Here is a 21772-nt window from a genome sequence, read left to right as displayed (position 1 = left end):
TCTATTATGATCGAGCCAATCCATACCAACGACGATATCAAAATCACCCAAAGTCATCAGAATGAGATCGATTTTAAAATTTTCGGCACCAAACACAACATTACAATTTTTACACACATCAACCACTAGCGCCGTCTTGCCATCTGCTATTTCAACTTCTACCGGACGACTTAACTTAACTAGCAGTTTATTTAACTTAGGCACGAATCTTAGAGAAACAAACGATAAATTAGCACCACTATCAAATAGGATTCGTGCCGGATTAGAGTTAACCATGAAAGTACCTGAAATGACTTTGTTGGATTGCTTGGCCTCCTCATTCGTCATCAAATAGTTGCGACCCCTAGCCGTGCCCGCCGCTTTCTCCAACCGTTTAACATGATCGGTGTTCAAGTCGGGGCACTCCGACCTTCGGTGTCCTTCTTTGTTGCAATTAAAACAAGTGAGCTTGTTTGTTGAAGGAGGATTTGTACAATCCCGAGCCAAATGACCTCGTACCCCACAATTGTAGCAAGTAGGGATAAAGTTCCTGAAACATCCCTTCTTCACACTATTTACACTTTCGGAACCCTTCTTGTTCTTGTTCTTGTTGTTGGAAAAGTTAGAATGACTAGAACCTTCAAACTTTCTTTTAGAAAAAGTGAAATCACTTTTTCTTGGAACCTCCGGCTCAAAACCCCGAGCCAATTCAAATAACTCTTCAAAAGACTTAGTCGCTCCTCGACTAATCTTACCCTTATACTCATCATTCATGGTACGGTAGAAATCTTTCATTAGCTTGTGATCGTCACCAACATATTCCGGACAAAAACGAGTCTTTGCCAAGAAGGTAGACTTGAGAGTGACCAAGTCCATTGAACCTTGTTGCAAATTGTGCAACTCGTCCCGGATTCTATCAAGATCGGAAGAAGTTCGGTATTCTTGGAAAAATTCCTTCTTAAACTCCTCCCATGTCAAGCTCATGCATTGCTCTTCACCATATAATTTGATTTTATCGTACCACCACAACTTGCCTTCTTCGCGCAACATGCTAGACCCATACCTCGTCTTCTTCTCGGGAGGACATTCCGCGGTACGGAAAGCTCCCTCGATATCGAAAATCCAACAAGTGCTTTTCAATGGATCCCTCACCCCATTAAACATCGGAGGTTGAGTATCCTTGAAATTTTTGTAGTGGAAGTCCCGCCTTCCACCCCCACCATTACCTTCACCCCCTTCGCCTCGAATATAAATGTTTCTAGCTTCCAAAGCCTCCTCTATTGCGACTTTCATTCGTTCATTTATCATTTCGGTCACTTGTCCATCAACCGACTCTTGGAAAACCTTTCGAACATCGTCAAGAAAGTCCTTTTTTAGCCTTTTAAAGATGGCCTCGACCTTGACCGTGAGTTCGACGTCCTCACTCGTACTTTCGTCATTGGTGTCGTGTCCATTTCTCATCTTCATTCTATAAAACGAATTAACTTAAGCACAAAACAAAAGGACTTAACACATATGTATATACATCTACACCACACTACCCCATCTTGCTCAACAATCGTCGTACATCGCTTGTTTGACACGATTTGAACCCGTAACAATGGTAGCTAATCATTGTTACGCTAGCACGTCGCAATAACTTGCTAGTACAACGCCTATCTCGCTTGATGATCGCTAAAATAACACAAAACAATTAGTGCAAGGATAATTCACATAAACCTAAGCACTAATCAACTCCCGGTCCGACCCGTCTCCTACAAGTCCCGCATAAAGCGCATACACAAATAAGTCTAAGTCTAGGCACCTATCTCAAGTCGCCTAAATCCCGTAGACCATGCTCTGATACCACTTGTAACAACCTAAACCAATAACCAACCAAATACGCGAAACTAATTTTTTTTTTTTTACAGTGGAGTGCGCCACGCGCACCACCTCAGGGTGCGCGGCGCGCACAGGTCAGTTTTCAGTTCTGTCCGGTTTGGCAATTTTTCAAATAAAGATCTCCCACTTCCCGACATATTTAAACGAAACGCTTTTCACAACATGTCATAATAGTTAAAACTCACACGATTCAATAATAAAATGAGTTTTACAAAACGGGGCCCACATCGGCCGTTTTACGAGTTTCATACAAAACACGAGTTTAGACCACATTACGTTAAATTCTAAACGACACTAAGAGCATGGTGTTTGGGGTTAAACTACCCAAATATCGGTCAAACTCCAAAAGCTATCACATCCAAAAGCGTCCCCTATCAAACAAGCGGGAATCTCTAATCCAACCGTACACCCTTACCCTTGTCAACGCCCAAGCCTATAAAAAGATAAACAACGAGAGGGTAAGCTAAAGCTTAGTGAATGCAATAATTATACATATATATATATATATATATATATATATATATATATATATATATATATATATATATATATATATATATATATATATATATATATATATATAACTTACTTACTTGCACACACTTACAACAAATCCATATACCTACTAGCAACATAATTAGCATACCATTATAATGTATAACGCTAAGTCCTCGATAACACAAGCTAGTATAACAATATCATATAACGCAATAATACAATATGCTACAACACAATATATACGCATTGATGTTCACAACATCCATTAGTATTCGAATCCCAAGGCTAGCTCAATGAATGGTATCGTCAACATCGAACTTAATTCCCATTCGTCCCAATAAATGTGGTATCGTCAACATCGAACTTAAACCCACATATGAGGTATCGTCAACATCAAACTTAAAACCCTCATCGAATTTCACTACAATAGCGGTATGGCTTCGTCAACATCGAACTTTAAATCCATACATGAGGTATCGTCAACATCGAACTTAAACCCTCATCAAACGTACCAACAATATACTCTAGGATATGGTATCGTCAACATCGAACTTTAACCCATACCCCACAAGCAAATAAATCATGTACATACATATATAATTATTCCACTCACCTCAACGATTTGGTGATGATTTTATACTTCCGAATGCTTCAAAGCTGAGTACCTAATACAATAAGTAGTCAATCAACAAACAAACTTGTTGGGCTAAACACCAACAATTCACTCAAGTGCATTTAATGACTTAAATGCATTAAATGCCCCATTTTCACCAAAACCGCCCCTTAAGCGTTAAGACCATTGTCAATCACTTAAAAGCTAGTGATTAAGTTCTATCAACACCAACTATAACACAATTAGGGTAATTCATACCCATAATCCCCAACTAGGTCAATCATTAACCCCTTTGACTCATTTAAAATCAACACACCCATTTCGGGTCATCCACTAACCCAACTAACACCCATTTACAAATTAGCTAGGTGTGCTAGTAATTAACTAACCAATTAGGACTCATAAACCTCAATTAACACTTTGAAACCCTAGGTTAGTTACCATTGAGTCTTCATGACTCCATCTTACCCAAGAACACCCAAAATCAACAAATACGGGTTTTATGTTCTTCGTTTACGCAAACCCTAACCCTACACAAAATCAAAGTAAGGAAAACAAGATTAGAGCTTACCACTACAACCACAACGTAGCTAGCGAGTAGATGAATGACTTTAATACCCGCACTTTGGCTCGAGAACAACTTCTTCCTCTTGGATTTAAGCTTTCTCACTTAAGAAATCACACTCTCTCTCCAAAATTAAAGTGAAGAAGATAAGGTTGTTGAAAATGGAGTGAATGATACCCCAAGATCTGACCTACTGGCCTCCAACTCGTTCACAAGTAAAATTACCAAAATGCCCATCAAAATATCTGAATAATACAAACAGAACCCGGCTACAGTGAGGAGTGCGCCAGGCGCACCCCTAAGTGTGCGCTGAGCGCACCCTGCTCAGTTCGCCCTCTGACCTCTGTTTTAATATACAAGGTCACCCACACTTCATGTGCCCTATTTACTTTGCTGTACAATGAAGATTATGGTCTTACATAGCGTTGCCATAGTCGTTTTGGGTGCTATCGGTTTTAGCCATTTGCTTATGATGTTACGATAGTTGCGTATTGGTCGTATTGCGCACTACGAGGGATCTTTAGTGATAAGTGTTATCCGTAAGGATTCATTTGGTTCGGTCTTCATCGTTCAGGTTGTTGACCTTAGGTTGAGACCTGGTTGCTTTTAGCATTGTACTCGGTAAGGGTACGCTAAGGGATTGATATCTCGGTAAGAGATTAGTTGTGTTTTTCCCGATGTGAGGGATTGAGCAAGTTTTAGTGCCCGGATTCGTGGATTTGATAAATCACGAATGATGATTTAGTGTTGAAGGCGATTCATTGGGAAGAATTGCCTAGAGGAGTTGGAAGAACGCGTGATGATTCCATGTATGCTAAGCGATTGTAGTAGACTTCGGATGTTGTGTGCATTGCATGTCCCCTAATGCGTGCAAGTGTGTATATGGTAAATGGGATAATCTTCGGATAAACGATAAATATGGCAGAAGTCGTATTGGAATGCATATTTGAGGACCATGGAGTGTGGGACCGGTTGGTTAAGTGATGAGGATCACGAGGACGTGATCGATTCTAAGTGGGGCAGAGTTGTAAGACCCAAATATTTATGGTACATAGCGTTTAAATGATGTACGTATAGTGGGTGAAGTGTGGTATAAATTTAAAAGCTGACAGGCTGTTTTGAGCCTCGTGCGCACCGTGCAGGATGGAGGGTGCGCGCCGCGCACACTACCTGGCGACAGTTTTCTGTCTTTTTCTATTTTGAGTTAAATGAAGGGCATTTTGGTCTTTTCACTTGAGGAAGGATCTGTGGACTTATTGGCAGATTTGGATCCAATTTTGGATCACTTTCATATCCATTCAACACTCGCACCCATTCTTAGAGAGAGAGAGAGACTTCTAGAGAGAGATTTGGGGTTTTAAAGAAGAAGAAGCTTGAATCGATCAAAACCTCGTGTGTTAAAGTTGTTCACCTCGTTCCTATCTACGTTGTGGTTATTGTGCTAAGTTCTAACTCCGAATTTCATTGTTTAATTTTGATATTCAAGTTAGGGTTTGAACTTAAGTTGTTGAGAAACCCATTTAAACTCATGAAGTGAGTTTAGTGTTGTTAGTAATCGGGTTTATTGTTGTTGTTGGAGGGTTTTGGGTTGAAAACCGACTTGACCATGATTTAGGACTTGGAATTAGGTTTAATCACTAAGTTTGGTGATTATGGAAGTGTTGGAACCCATTTTAGTGTATTTGAAAGACTAATTTTGAAATGAGTCAAAATTAGGGTTTATGGGTGATTTTGAGAATGATAAGTGTTTAACACTTATGATTGGGTTAAATTGGCATATTAGGACAATTGTCACTAGTGTTAGTGATTATTGGTTAGTTTGGGCACGGTTTGTACTTGGAAGTGCGATGGGTCGAAATTGCACTAAGTGTCGATTTGAGTTGGTTTGTAAATCCGCTCTAAGTGTGTTGTTTGTATTGTGATAATGGAATAGGTACTTTCCATTGGCGAGTTGCGGATTATTCGGTAGCACTCTTCAAGACGACAAGGTGAGTGTTAATATCCCATGTGCATATGTATGTGTAGGATGGGTGCGGGTCGGGTGAAGTGGTTCTCAGTTATAGAGCTCACTTCACATATAGGTGGATTCGATGGACTTGTGTAATAGGTCCAATTGGTACGGTTGTGCATTTTGGTTGACCACCTTTGGTAAGGTGCACACTTTGTGTGTACGTTATCACATGTGCTTGTGATGTGGATTATATAACCCCAATGGCGAAGGGTTGATATTGAGTTGTGAATTGGATAACCTCGATGATGTGGATTTTTATAAATTCCGGGACCGTGGGTTTTGATTTGGGAAGTGAATCACTTGTGGATGCGGATTCACGATGACGCGTGTAGTTCGGTCATCTTATTGAGGTAGTAGTCTTGTGTGGATGCGGATTTACTAAGGCTCGTGTAGTTCGGCCAACCTCGATGTTGTTGTGGTATTGAAGATAGTAGTCTCGCGTGGATGCGGATTTACTAAGGCTCGTGTAGTTCGGCCAATCTTCATTTGGTATTGGGTTAAGGGGTTAACGTTGGGCGGTATTAAGCTTTGTTATACATATGTATATTTTTGTATTGTTGGGTTGTAGCTAACCCTCCAGGTGTAGCTTATTGGCATAGTACATATCATCATTGGTGTACTCGCATTGTTGATATTTTAGCTTGTGTATAGCGATTGTGTGGTATGCTTAAATTAGCTTGCCTTTATGCATGGACTCCGGTATGTGTTATTTGATTATTATTGTGTGGCATGTCCATTTTATGCATATATATGTATGTAGAATATTCTCACTCACTAAGCGTTAACTTACCCTCTCGTTGTTTACATTTTTATAGATTTGCATGGATGCGGTGGCTCGGGTAAGCGTGGGAACTAGTGGTCTCGCGTAGGTTGCTTTAGAAGACGTGCTTTTGGATTTGATTAGGATTGGGTAGCGTATCCCCAATCGCCATGCTCGGTCTTTATTTTGTGTTAAAACTCACGTGGTCGAAAACTTGTATTTTGTGCGAAAGTCGTAAAACGGCCGATGTGGGCCCGGTGTCGTCAAACTCGTTTTATTATTGGAATGTGTTAGTTTTATCTAATATTATATGTTGTGAAAAGCGTTTCGTCTAAAAGTGTCAAGAAGTGTGAGATCTTTAAATGAAAATTGGAAAATTTGGACAGCAAGCTGTCAGGCCTTGTGCGCGCCGCGCACAAAGGGGGCTGCACTCCACGCACCCCTTCTGTATAAAAAAAAAATTCTTGCGTATTCGGTTGGATAACGGGTTGGGTCGTTACAACATTTGACCCCATATAAGTAATGTCTCCAAATCTTAAGTGCGAACACAACAGCCCCCCAATTCTAAGTCATGGGTCATATACTTATGTTCATGAACCTTCAACTGACGTGATGCGTGAGCAATGACCTTCTTTCGTTGCATCAAAACACAACCAAAGCCCTGACGCGAAGCATCACAATAGATAACAAAATCATCATTACCCTCGGGTAGTGATAATATCGGTGCAGAGGTTAACTTCTCCTTCAAAGTTTGGAAAGCAGACTCTTGTTCGCTTTTCCACTCGTAATTCTTCCCCTTATGTGTTAAGGCAGTCAGAGGTTTCCCTACTCGTGAAAAATCTTGGATGAACCTTCTATAATAACCTGCCAAACCTAGGAACTGATGAACTTGAGTAGGAGTCTTTGGAATTTTCAGCTTTTCAGTTGCCTCAATCTTGGCAGGATCTACTTGAATTCCCTGTTTACTAACAATGTGTCTAAGGAATTGAACTTCTTTCAACCAGAACGCACACTTCGAAAATTTAGCATACAGCTCTTCTTTTCTTAACAAATCAAGCACTAATCTTAAATGCTCTTCGTGCTCTTCATCACTCTTGGAATAGATAAGAATATCATCGATGAAAACGATAACGAATTTGTCCAGATAAGGACTACACACGGTTCATGAGGTCCATGAACACTGCAGGTGCGTTAGTCAATCTGAACGGCATTACCAGAAATTCAAAGTGACCATAACGGGTTCGGAAAGCAGTTTTCGGAATATCAGTTTCTTTAACGCGCAATTGGTGATAACCAAAACGAAGATCGATCTCAGAATAAACGGACGAACCTTAAGCTGATCAAATAGATTATCAATTCTCGAAAGGGGGTAATGATTCTTATCATTACGCTTGTTCAACTCGCGATAATCAATACACAATCGGAACGAACCATCTTACTTCTTAACAAACAAAACAGGTGTAACGACCCGGATTTTTCCGCTAATATATTGAAGATTAATATTTACATAATTAAATGTTTCCAACATATTAAGCAATCAAACTTGTCAAGATATATATATTTGGAATGGATTTTATGCAAATGTTTGACCACCCAGTCTGTCTGACGATTCACGAACATCATAATTTGAAATAATTATATAATGATGTATATATGGATATATATATATATATATATATATATATATATATATATATATATATATATATATATATATATATATATATATATATATATATATATATATACTTATGATTTGTTAAAATGATATTTAAGTATCTCATTATATATAATAACAATTGGTTATATATATAAAATTATATTACTAACTTAAAGACTTCAAGACTATATACATATATATAACGATTAACGTTGTAATAACTTCTAAATTAAAATGTATGTATATGTATTGTATTAATATGTATTAATACACTTTTGAAAGACTTAATAATATATATCAATATATTTATACTCAATAAAGATAGCTATACTCATTTTCTCATTCAATTTTATCAAGAATCCTATTCGTATTCATACGGTATTTATACCCGTATAATACCCAGCTTCTATACGTATTTACTATGGGTATATACATACTAAATCATTGATCTTAGAAGCCCTCAATTAGTTGTGAGACATGTATAAACATGATGTAGACTTGTGGGAACCATGGCTTGGAAACTATTTTGACTAAATGCATAAAATTACAAACCATGGAGCCATGTTGTTGTCCCCATTTTGATGCCAACATGTAGGATAAATAACCATCCATTTCATTCCAATTAACTACATCATTTTACTCTCTAAACACATACTCAAACACTCTCTCAAACCTCCATTCAATTCAGCAGGTATTGGTCTCATAATCCAAGTTATAATCATCATAACAAAGCTTGATCAAGAACACTTCAAGAATTCCAAGCCATCAAGGGTATCTTTGAACTCAAGATATTCTCCTTATTTCTCCAGAAACTTTACTCATTTGATTTGAGGTAGTAACCTTATTCATAATCTTATTCGATTCGTATTCATATAGCTATCTTATTTTGAGTTATAACTAATAACAACAAGAACATAGTTTAGATTATTTCTAAACTTGTTTGCAAATAAACTTAATCCTTCTAACTTGAATTTTAAAATACTTCAACACATGTATTATGACAGTATGTCAAGCTAACATAAGGATATAAAACTTGTAAACACGAAGAACACCTTAAAATATATTATACGCCGTCTTAGTCGAACGGGGGCTGTTTTGGGTTTAATTTTAAAAACCTATCTTAAACTTTGAATTAAAAGATTTCCTTTGGTGAAAAATATTATTTTATACGTATATGAAATATATCCAAAATCCATGGTTAAACTCAAAGTGGAAGTATGTTTTTCAAAAGGGTCGTCAAGATGTCGTTCTTACGAAGGATATGACTATCTTCTCTTATTTGACACCTAAGCTGTATTTTCGACTATAAACCTATACTTTTTTTATTAAGATTAACAATTTTTAGTTCGATACGAAACCATGGCAACTCGAATCACTCAAAACGGATTTGTAACGAAGAAATTACGGGTAAAACAAAATTGGATATTTTTCTTAATTTTTAGCTAAGGACATGATTTATAAAAATGGATGTTAACCTTATCCTAGCTAACTTACCTTGTATCCTACATGTATTTATACATGTCTTGTTCCCGAACTGATGGATATACAATTTATAATAGTCGTGATTAAGTTCTACGACAATATATATATGACTTGATCACCGTGGACTCATATACAAAGTTTTGACATATCATTTTGACTTCTTCTATATATATTATTGGAACGAACTATTAGACACCATTGGCAGTAATCTCGAGTTAGCTGTGGGTCAAAGTGGATTCCAAAATATTATATACTTTGAGTTGTGATCGAGCCTGAGACATGTATACAATGGGTCGCGGATTGCTTCAGACAATATACATATTATGTGTCTTATTATATTAAGACAATATATTATAGTGTTAGTGAATTCTAACACAATATACGCATTTATATTTATATATATATTTATACTGTTGGACTATTGGACTATTGGACTACGAACGTTGGACTACTAATAATGGACAATTAAAATTATCACAAGTATCATATATATGGATATATATATATATATATATATATATATATATATATATATATATATATATATATATATATATATATATATATCTTGACACAAGAATATTATTATTAGGTTCGTGAATTTGTCAAAAGGCCAAGTCTTATCACCATCTATTCGGAAATCATCACAAGTGAGTTATAGTCCCATTTTTACTATTTAAATTATTTTGGGATGAGAATACATGCAAAATTTATAAATGTTTTACAAAATAAGCACAAGTTCATGGAACTACATTCTACGATTGATTTGTTATACCTGATATCTGTACTTATTATTATTATGCTTGGTAACCTAAGAATTAGTGAAAAACACTAATTGACGCGAATCCTAAAGGTAGATCTACGGGCACCAACCACCCCCATTTTCGAATAGTGGAAATGCTTTAGTACTTCGAAGGGTTCTTGTCATACATTTGAATAGTGGAATGTATGATGCCAGATATCTTAAGCGCTCTATGTTAAGGTCGTTTACCAGGTGACTCATCGTATGAATGATTTTTGCAGTTGTAATGATCCTGCGCATTTAATTAAATGAAATCTTGTGGCTTATTAAATGTTATGATTATTATGTTGAAATTAAACCTATGACTCACCAATATTTTTGTTGACGTTTTAAGCATGTTTATTCTCAGGTGAATATTAAAAATGCTTCCGCTGTCGTATGCCAACCCAAGGTCAAGATTTGGAGTCAGCATAATTGTTTATATTGTTTAAACTTGCATTCGGAGTATTTGTTGTAATATATTTGATCATATTGTAATGGGTTGTGTAAAAACTTATTTATTTGAGGAGATTGTCTTTGATAGACAATCTAAATTATGTCATTAAGACCTTTATTCAATAATAAAGGTTATGGTTGTTTTTAAAAACGAATGCAAGATTTGAAAAAACGTCTCATATAGAGGTCAAAACCTCGCAAAGAAACCAATTAATATGAAACGTTTATAATTAATATGAACGGGGCATTTCAGTTGGTATCCGAGCGTTGGTCTTAGAGAATCAGAAAATTTTTCATTAGTGTGTCTAACTGATTTTTGATGCATTAGTGAGTCTTGACTTCGACCGTAATTATTTTAAAAATGATTGCTTAATATAATTGTTGGAAACATAAGATTATTAACATATAAATATTATAAGATATATCATTCTCTTAATGTGCCTGCTATTATGTGATAGATGACTTCATCCGATCATATAAGCATCTCTAGTGATTCAGATTTCATTTACTTATCAAGTGATTCGGAGGCTGAGTTAAAGCATACGACTTATGAACCAACGGAAAAGTTAAATTTTGGTGCTACCATTAAAGTGGAAAATTGTTGGGAAAATTGGGAAGATTCACAATTGCCGGTAGAGGTTCCAGAAGAGGATCCAGAAGAAGATCCCGAAGAGGAACCCGAAGAAGAGGATCCTGAAGAAGTTGTGGAAATTACTGAACCACAACGTGATTTGGGAAAATCTTTGGCTGTTATACCCGATCCCAAACCCGATGAACCTATTATGACCCAACATATTTGTGATCATCCACCTGAACCACCTAAGAGACCAGTTTATAAAATGATCGCTCGTATAACGACTGTTGGTTTTGCTCCCAAACAATTAGCCGAAAGAACCAATTGGGAGGAATTGGAAAAAGAACTATCCAAACGAAAATCCAAACGTTTGGCCGAGAAAGAAACAACGTCAACATCTAAGAAATCTCGCCGTTCTTGAACCATCGGCAGCTATCCTGTATTCCATGCATTGTATAATATGTATTATATTGTGTGTTTAAGTTTGTAAGAAAATCCGCAATGTAATTTTCCTTATGATTGTATAATAATAAGAATAAGCATGGAAGGTTTATTATTATTATTACAACTTATTATTACGTAGTAACACAATAACTTACCATAGTTTTTCATATTAGAATTTTAGTAGTTAATTTGTGTGTTAGCTGCTAAGTATGAACATTATTATAGTTATAAAACGCTAATATGAAGAAAAGGCTTTTATAATAATAAGTTCATATTAAGCTACAAAATACTTTTTGGCTACTTCTAAAATTCTATATGATTAACTCAGTCTGCTATTTTTGAAGGAAATGGCTCCTCCAGCTACTAGACAACAACAATTGAACACAGAAGAACTTCAAGCTTTCGCTGCAAATATGGCTACTGTCACGACCCTACTTTTTCCATTATCTTTTACCGTTAATTATTTAACGACAGTTAACTGTTAATTGGGTTACGTCATTTCATGACCTATATTATTATTTTAGTATTAATATATTAATTATTATGTGTTATGTGAATATATGTATTCATATTTTAAATCGTACGTTTATACGAATCGCGGATTTCTATCCGGCGAATCTTTTCGGTTTTCAAACCAACGGTCTCGTTTTTGGGATATTTAAATCCTATTTATTTTAAATATGATATTTTAAGGTCATATAATTATATAGTGTATTTATATTTATTTTTCGTCGCGCGTTTGTTGTCTTTCCGAATTTTTAATCGCGTAAGTGCGTTTTCGCGTTTCGGGACTCGTTCGGGCTTTTAGGCCACAAGCTTTTACACATTTAGCAAGATTGGGCCATGGGGCCCACCCCATGACCCCTCATTCGGCCGAGATACCAAGGGAGGGGAGTAAAACTCCCTTGATTTTTATTTTTGGAGTATTATTTCCATCCCACTTTTTATTAAACCTAATTTCCGATTTTTGGTACTCTCTCCCTCTCCTCTCCCTCTTTGCCATCGCCAACCATCACCATAATATCATCATCTTCATCAATTTTCATAGCTTGGATCAAGGATTGTTATACATCAACGCGTTCCTCGTTCCGTTCTCTGCGCGATTATACTTCTCGTTTCTTGATTAGGGTATAAACCTGATAAGACTAAAAAGGAACATATATTTTATAGCAATATCCCTCCTAAATAATAGGTTTTCATATGTAATTGTATTATATTTTCATTGTAATTGTTTAAATAAATAAGTGCGAAGACAAAAGGCGAAAACGAAGATTTAACCATGGTTCTATCGTTACTATCATTGTTTATACCACCATATCAAAATCACTAATGTACAAAGTGTGATGAATAAAAAAGTGATTCATGTATGTTTTTATTTCAAGTTCTGTATTGCTTGAGGACAAGCAGCGCTCAAGTGTAGGAATATTTGATAAGACTAAAAAGGAACATATATTTCATAGCAATATCCCTCCTAAATAATAGGTTTTCATATGTAATTGTATTATATTTTCATTGTAATTGTTTAAATAAATAAGTGCGAAGACAAAAGGTGAAAACGAAGATTTGAAGACAAAAACGTCCAAAAAGCTCAAATGTACAAGATACAATCCAAGTGGTTCAATTTATTGATGAGAAACGTCTCAAAATGAAAAGAGTACAAGTTACAAAACGCAAAGTACATGATATTAAATTGTACGCAAGGACGTTCAAAAATCCGGAACTGGGACATGAGTCAACTATCAACGCCCGACGCAACGGACTAAAAATTACAAGTCTACTATGCACAAGAATATAATATAATATATAAATAATTATGTTAATTATTTATATTTTATATTTATATATAAATTATGTCGACAAGAAAGGTTCCAAAATTGTGTGAGCTGGATTTTCAAACTCCACGACTCGCGGAGTTTGCAGGCTTAAAACTCCACGACTCGCGGAGTTTGAAAAATCAGAATTTCCCTATAAAATGAACGAGCTTCTGCCGAGTTCAACCATCCCCAATATCAATCTCTCTCTGATATATATAATATATATATATATATATATATATATATATATATATATATATATATATATATATATATATATATATATATATAATATAAATTAGTTTAGTTTTATATTAGATTAGTTTGGGTTATGCAAAGGTTATTTTACGGGTTTTAAAGTCGGAGCTCTTCCGTGTAACACTACGCGATAAATAATCAATGTAAGCTATGTTCTCCTTTTTAAATTAATGTCTCGTACTTAAGTTATTATTATGTTTATTTAAGACGAAGTAATCATGATGTTGGGCTAAAAATATCTAAAATTGGGTAATTGGGCTTTGTACCATAATTGGGGTTTGGACAAAAGAACGACACTTGTGGAAATTAGACTATGGGCTATTAATGGGTTTTATATTTGTTTAACTAAATGATAGTTTGTTAATTTTAATATAAAGATTTACAATTGGACGTCCCTATAAATAACCATATACACTCGATCGGACACGATGGGCGGGATATTTATATGTACGAATAATCGTTCATTTAACCGGACACGGGAATGGATTAATAGTCTATGGAATTATTAAAACAGGGGTGAAATTATGTACAAGGACACTTGGCGTAATTGTTAACAAAGTTTTAAACCTTGGATTACACGCAGTCGATATCCTGGTGTAATTATTAAACAAAGTATTAAAACCTTGTTACAGTTTAAGTCCTCAATTAGTTGGAATATTTGTCTTCGGATATAAGGATAATTTGACGAGGACACTCGCACTTTATATTTATGACTGATGGACTGTTATGGACAAAAACCAGACGGGCATATTAAATAATCCAGGACAAAGAACAATTAACCCATGGGAATAAACTAAAAATCAACACGTCAAACATCATGATTACGGAAGTTTAAATAAGAATAATATATTTTATTTCATATTTCCTCGTACTTTTATTTATTGTCATTTTAATTATTGTTATTTATTTTATATTGTTAGTTAAATATCGTCATTTACTTTACGCTTAGCTTAAAATATAAAATCGACAAACCGGTCATTAAACGGTAAAACCCCCTTTTATATATTATTATATATATATATTTATATATTTTTGTACAAATGTAATTGTTTAAAATATAGTGTAACCGTCTCCCTGTGGAACGAACCGGACTTACTAAAAACTATAGATTAGGTACACTGCCTATAGTGTTGTAGCAAGGTTTAGGTATATCACATCTGTAAATAAATAAATAACTTGTGTAAAAATGTATCGTATTTAATAGTTTTTCCTAGTAAAAATAAAGCTATTTCATATACGCCTCGCATAACATCAAGTATTTTTGGCGCCGCTGCCGGGGACTTCGGCGAAACGCTATATTTTTAATTTATTTTTGTATAAATATATTTATATATCATTTTAGAAAAACAATATAAAATTAAAAAAAAACGTTTTTCAACCTCCGCGACTCGCGGAGTTTTGATGGAATGTGGAACCGCGACTCGCGGAGCCACCCTGACGCGCCTGGTAAACCCTAATCGCATTAATTACGGATTATATTAATTATTATTATTTTTAAAACCCTAAATTAGTTTAATTAATTTATTATTTAGTTTTAGTTTTAATTAATTAGTTTTAATTAATTATAATTAGTTTTATTATATATAAAAATTAATACTTTTATAAAATAAATATAAAAATAACATTTTTATAAAAATTGTACTTTTTTACAACTTTAAGTTTATTTTTATTTTTTTTGTTTATTTTTATTTGTTTTTAGCATAATATTTGTATTTTTATTGTTCGTAGCTAGTTTTAAATTTAGTATTTTGCCGTAGCTTATTTTTATTTCTAGATTTTTAGGCTTTGCTGTAAAATCCCTTAAGTACTTTTTCTTTAGATTAAGATTTAGGCGCTTTAGAATTTTACGACGCCGTTTTAAATTTTAGTGCCTTTTAAGTTATTGCCGTTTTGGATATAGAATTCCTTTAAGCTTTAATACCTTTAGGCGTAACTTTTTAGATTTAATTTTTAGACTTTTAAGTTTCGACATTTTTCTTTCTTATTTTTATTTTTCGACGTTTTTCGACGCGCACTCTTTTTCTTTCTTATTTCTCGACAACCTAGTTTTTAGGACTTAGAAATTTTCTCTATTTCTTCTCTAAAATTTCAAAACGAAAAATTATTTTAAGCGGCTAAATTGATAGACATCCAAATTTTCTGCTTCGTAGTAATAGTTGGATTTGTTAGTGGCTGAGTTGTGAGCTTCCGATTTAAAGGGTTCTGGCTCCCTGCTGCATCTATTGGCTATTCGAAACGTGAGCAAAAGCAGAAAAGTCTATTAATTTGATAACTTATATAATTTTTATATTTATAACTAATAGGATAATTAAAATTTGGTAATAAGCGCATTATGAAAAGTCTCGAAGATATTTTGGAAACTCTTTACGACATAGGAAATCAATACTCTCAACCGAGTGTTGATGACAATTCGTTCAGTCAATCTTGGATCACGAATGACGAAACAATAACTGGTTGTGAAATCTGTGGAGATTATCACTCAACATGGGAATGTTATTATTACGTTCCTATGTAAAATTACGCACCCATGGAACCTGAATGGAATGATTATGAGGAATACAATTCTAATTGAGATTATTCCCAAGAATATATCCAAACTCAACAACCAGTAGACGAGGAAAATTACGTGTCTGAAAATTTATTAGACAATATGAAAATCAAACTCGAAGAACTTGATGCTCAAAATGAACAAATGAGAGAGTTTGTAAATAGGCAAGCTGAAACTCTATCAGATTACACACCTGTTGATCTGAGGAGTCGTGTGCAAGAAAATCTCATATCATCGAATTTTGATGAATTCGAGAGCTCCGAAATCACCAATTATCCCGATGATACTTTTTATTCAGCTTTACCAATTTCACAACATATCGACACATTAGCCTCTACCGACAAAATCATCGATCCATCAATGAATGAAGAAGAAGTAAGGGTGACAAATTGGTACTCTTGAGAAAACGATAACGTTGAAAATTTTACCCCCGAGACCAAAATGGTGAGACCAATAAGTACCATTAATGAAAAATAATTTGCTTTGATCCCGAAATTCACCATTCCACAACCTTTCAACCCAATATTCTCAATAGACGAGTCATCCACCGGAAATGAACTACGAGCTGTAATAGATAATGACACCTCGAATTTCACCCAATTGGGTAATAGAGGTGAAACCTTTGATCCCGAGAATGAACGGAAGGAAATGTTAGGAATTGTCCGCCCTATAATATGTATGTCGATGTATATCGATCCATTTGACCAAGAACCAGAAAAGAGACATATCCATTTACTAAAAGCTACACTTAAAAAAGAATTAAGTAGTGATATTCGGGTGGGTCTAAACTTTAAACCCATTGATATATTTTATACCACCCGAGATGTAAATAAGTGGCTCACTATTTTAATTCGTAGAACTTATTCTACCGACTTCACATGTCATAAGCTAAGTGTGGGGAAGTCTAACCCCACTTAACGTTAAATTAGGGGTTCGGGTTAGTGCATAACTCGTTAAATAAACATGCATAATAAGTAAGGGTAAAAGACGCATTTTCAAATATTAGCAAACAGTTCAGAAAAGCAACCATTTTTGAAGAAAAACATGTGTGATAAAACAAGAAGGAATGAACGATGAGGCGCGCCATCTATCATTTGACGAGCTTTGTAATTACAAACTGGGTATTTTCAATCACTTTTCTACACTAATCACCCTCATGAATTTATAATTAGAGTCTGATTTCATGTAAATGAGGGCATTGCATGATCTCAAGTGTGGGGAAGGGTTATAAATTCTCTCGGGTTTATACTTAGTTTATTTGCCAAATTTTGTGAAAATTTTAAAAATTTTCAAATAAATGAATTCAAAATCATGTTTATACATATTTATGAACGATGAAAATTAGGTGTTAATACCAAAATTATCGTTACCTCGGAAAGGACATAAATTGAGAAACACCCTAAAACGATTGAATTCATTTAAAATGGAATAAAGGAGAATAAAAAGGCAAAGAAAGAAACTAAGTGTGGGGAGAATGTACCAAGTTATTCAATTAAAAACTATCTATCACATGTTTCTGTAAAGTTATTGCAGATACTTTTGTTTTGGACGATTTTAATCAGTTTTACCCGATTTACTGTAATATATTTGAAAGAAAAGATGGATCTACACGATGAATCAATTCCATCATTAAAAGGAAGTAAAGTCTTCTGAAAAAGACACGCGCTTCTTGATTTAGGTCAGGAAGTTATCGTCCAGACCAGCTGTAGGTTGACGAAAAATCTTGAAAAGTCATCACTAAAATCGGCAGGAAATCCACGGACCTCAGCATCAAACAGGGTCGCCAAGTGGTCAGACTTATCCTAACCATGAGAGCATCTGTCTCGTAAAATGGGGAGGGCACCGTGCAAATTAGCTTGATAAGACTAATGAATCAGATCCCCAGAAAGGATAATCTCCTTAAAGATTAAAAATTAGCTTTTAAGCCTGATATTACTCAATCCTTGAGATTGACCTTAAAGATTGAGAATTACAAACTCATGGCATTCAATGATATCTAAACTCGAGCTTGAACTAGAAAATATTTTGATCAAAAATTAAAACCGATTTGTTTTCTGAAAACCTATTTTCAATGCGTTCATTACCATTGAACGTAAAATCCTAGGAATTCACCTGGAATTTATTAGGTCTCCTGAACCAAATCGGGTGTCAACCGTAAGAACGGTGGTTGCATAGCATGGTCAAAGACAGGACCTTGTGCCAGACCGAAAAATTATAAGGGTGAGCTTTACTATTGCTCCTACAAAGGATAGTAATTGCGTCCGATATGATATAGACCATAATCAAATGCTTGTCATTAGACATTGCCTTAACAGTTTCTTGTTCATCGCTTTCCTTTACAACCGGACGGTAGTTTGCTGAAAGGTAATATACGGGACAAGTAAAATGGACGTGTTGCTTTCCTAATACAAGGTTAGCAAGTGGGTGATACAAAACCATAAGTTTTGAGCTAAAATTTTCAAATCTTAAACCCACAAAACCCACAAAAATATTTTGCAACACCGGTGAAGGGTTATTCCGGAAAACTTATCTAGGGTAAAAGCTAGATTGAATTTTCAAAAGATCAAATATTTTCATAAAGATCCAATTTCCTTAAGGATCTACATTTTCATAGTCATGTGGGACTGTAAACCGCCTTTCAAATGTGCACTTTGCTTTGGAAACCGAAAGTAAATCGGCTATTTGATTGCAAGTGTCGTTGACCTAAACCCAAGGCAACTGTGGATGACACACCCACCTTTAACCATGGTTCTATCGTTACTATCATTGTTTATACCACCATATCAAAATCACTAATGTACAAAGTGTGATGAATAAAAAAGTGATTCATGTATGTTTTTATTTCAAGTTCTGTATTGCTTGAGGACAAGCAACGCTCAAGTGTAGGAATATTTGATAAGACTAAAAAGGAACATATATTTCATAGCAATATCCCTCCTAAATAATAGGTTTTCATATGTAATTGTATTATATTTTCATTGTAATTGTTTAAATAAATAAGTGCGAAGACAAAAGGCGAAAACGAAGATTTAAAGACAAAAACATCCAAAAAGCTCAAATGTACAAGATACAATTCAAGTGGTTCAATTTATTGATGAGAAACATCTCAAAATGAAAAGAGTACAAGTTACAAAACGCAAAGTACATGATATTAAATTGTACGCAAGGACGTTCAAAAATCCGGAACCGGGACATGAGTCAACTATCAACGCCCGGCGCAACGGACTAAAAATTACAAGTCTACTATGCACAAGAATATAATATAATATATAAATAATTATGTTAATTATTTATATTTTATATTTATATATAAATTATGTCGACAAGCAAGGTTCCAAAATTGTGTGAGCTGGATTTTCAAACTCCACGACTCGCGGAGTTTGCAGGCTTAAAACTCCATGACTCGCGGAGTTTGAAAAATCAGAATTTCCCTATAAAATGAACGAGCTTCTGCCGAGTTCAACCATCCCCAATATCAATCTCTCTCTGATATATATAATATATAGATATATATATATATATATATATATATATATATATATATATATATATATATATATATATAAAATATAAATTAGTTTAGTTTTATATTAGATTAGTTTGGGTTATGCAAAGGTTGTTTTACGGGTTTTAAAGTCGGAGCTCTGTCCGTGTAACACTACGCGATAAATAATCAATGTAAGCTATGTTCTCCTTTTTAAATTAATGTCTCGTACTTAAGTTATTATTATGTTTATTTAAGACGAAGTAATCATGATGTTGGGCTAAAAATATCTAAAATTGGGTAATTGGGCTTTGTACCATAATTGGGGTTTGGACAAAAGAACGACACTTGTGGAAATTAGACTATGGGCTATTAATGGGCTTTATATTTGTTTAACTAAATGATAGTTTGTTAATTTTAATATAAAGATTTACAATTGGACGTCCCTATAAATAACCATATACACTCGATCAGACACGATGGGCGGGATATTTATATGTACGAATAATCGTTCATTTAACCGGACACGGGAATGGATTAATAGTCTATGGAATTATTAAAACAGGGGTGAAATTATATACAAGGACACTTGGCGTAATTGTTAACAAAGTATTAAACCTTGGATTACACGCAGTCGATATCCTGGTGTAATTATTAAACAAAGTATTAAAACCTTGTTACAGTTTAAGTCCCCAATTAGTTGGAATATTTGACTTCGGATATAAGGATAATTTGACGAGGACACTCGCACTTTATATTTATGACTGATGGACTGTTATGGACAAAAACCAGACGGGCATATTAAATAATCCAGGACAAAGAACAATTAACCCATGGGAATAAACTAAAAATCAACACGTCAAACATCATTATTACGGAAGTTTAAATAAGCATAATATATTTTATTTCATATTTCCTCGTACTTTTATTTATTGTCATTTTAATTATTGTTATTTATTTTATATTGTTAGTAAAATATCGTCATTTACTTTACGCTTCGCTTAAAATATAAAATCGACAAACCGGTCATTAAACGGTAAAACCCCCTTTTATATATTATTATATATATATATATTTATATATTTTTGTACAAATGTAATTGTTTAAAATATAGTGTAACCGTCTCCCTGTGGAACGAACCGAACTTACTAAAAACTATACTACTCTACGATTAGGTACACTGCCTATAGTGTTGTAGCAAGGTTTAGGTATATCCCATCGGTAAATAAATAAATAACTTGTGTAAAAATGTATCGTATTTAATAGTTTTTCCTAGTAAAAATAAAGCTATTTCATATACGCCTCGCATAACATCAAAATCCTAACCCTAGAACTTTTAATTTTTCCTTACTTTTCTGTATTTTGATGATTTATTGATATTATGATGATTATTAGTTGTTGTAATGTTGATTGTATGCGTAGAATTGCTCGTTTATATATGTTTTCGGTTTGATATAATTTGGACAGCAGCTTTTTCGTGTGTTTCTGACTTTGTAACTGATATAAAAGTTAAAATAAAGTATATAAATGAGTTCCTCTCATCAAGACATTAATTTTAGACACCGGATTCATGTTGTTTCGATTCCCGGAACCCTAGTTATGATCAAAATGGTATTTTGTTAAGATTGAATGTGATTTTGGTATGAACCAGGTTTGTTCCGACTTTGTGACCATATTTGGTGACTTTAGGGTGTGTTAGTGTGTTAGGACTGATGGTGGGGCGAACTTTCATGTTCGGGTCATCTCAATCCGAGCCACGAATCACCCGTTAGGTCCAAAACACGTTTTTGATTGAATTGAAGTCCAAGTGGTGTATTGGCTGTATAACATGACTTGTGGACTGTACTTGGGGTGTTATTGAGTGTACCAAAGTGTTGGGTGGTTTACTTAGGCGGAGATATATGTAAGGCTCGCCGAAAACCGACACCCGGGGCTCAGGATACGACCCGATGAACTTTTGATTT

The sequence above is a fragment of the Rutidosis leptorrhynchoides genome, chromosome 5 (assembly GCF_046630445.1).
Source record: "Rutidosis leptorrhynchoides isolate AG116_Rl617_1_P2 chromosome 5, CSIRO_AGI_Rlap_v1, whole genome shotgun sequence".
Taxonomy (NCBI): Eukaryota; Viridiplantae; Streptophyta; class Magnoliopsida; order Asterales; family Asteraceae; genus Rutidosis; species Rutidosis leptorrhynchoides.
Note: the sequence above shows the minus strand (reverse complement) of the source record.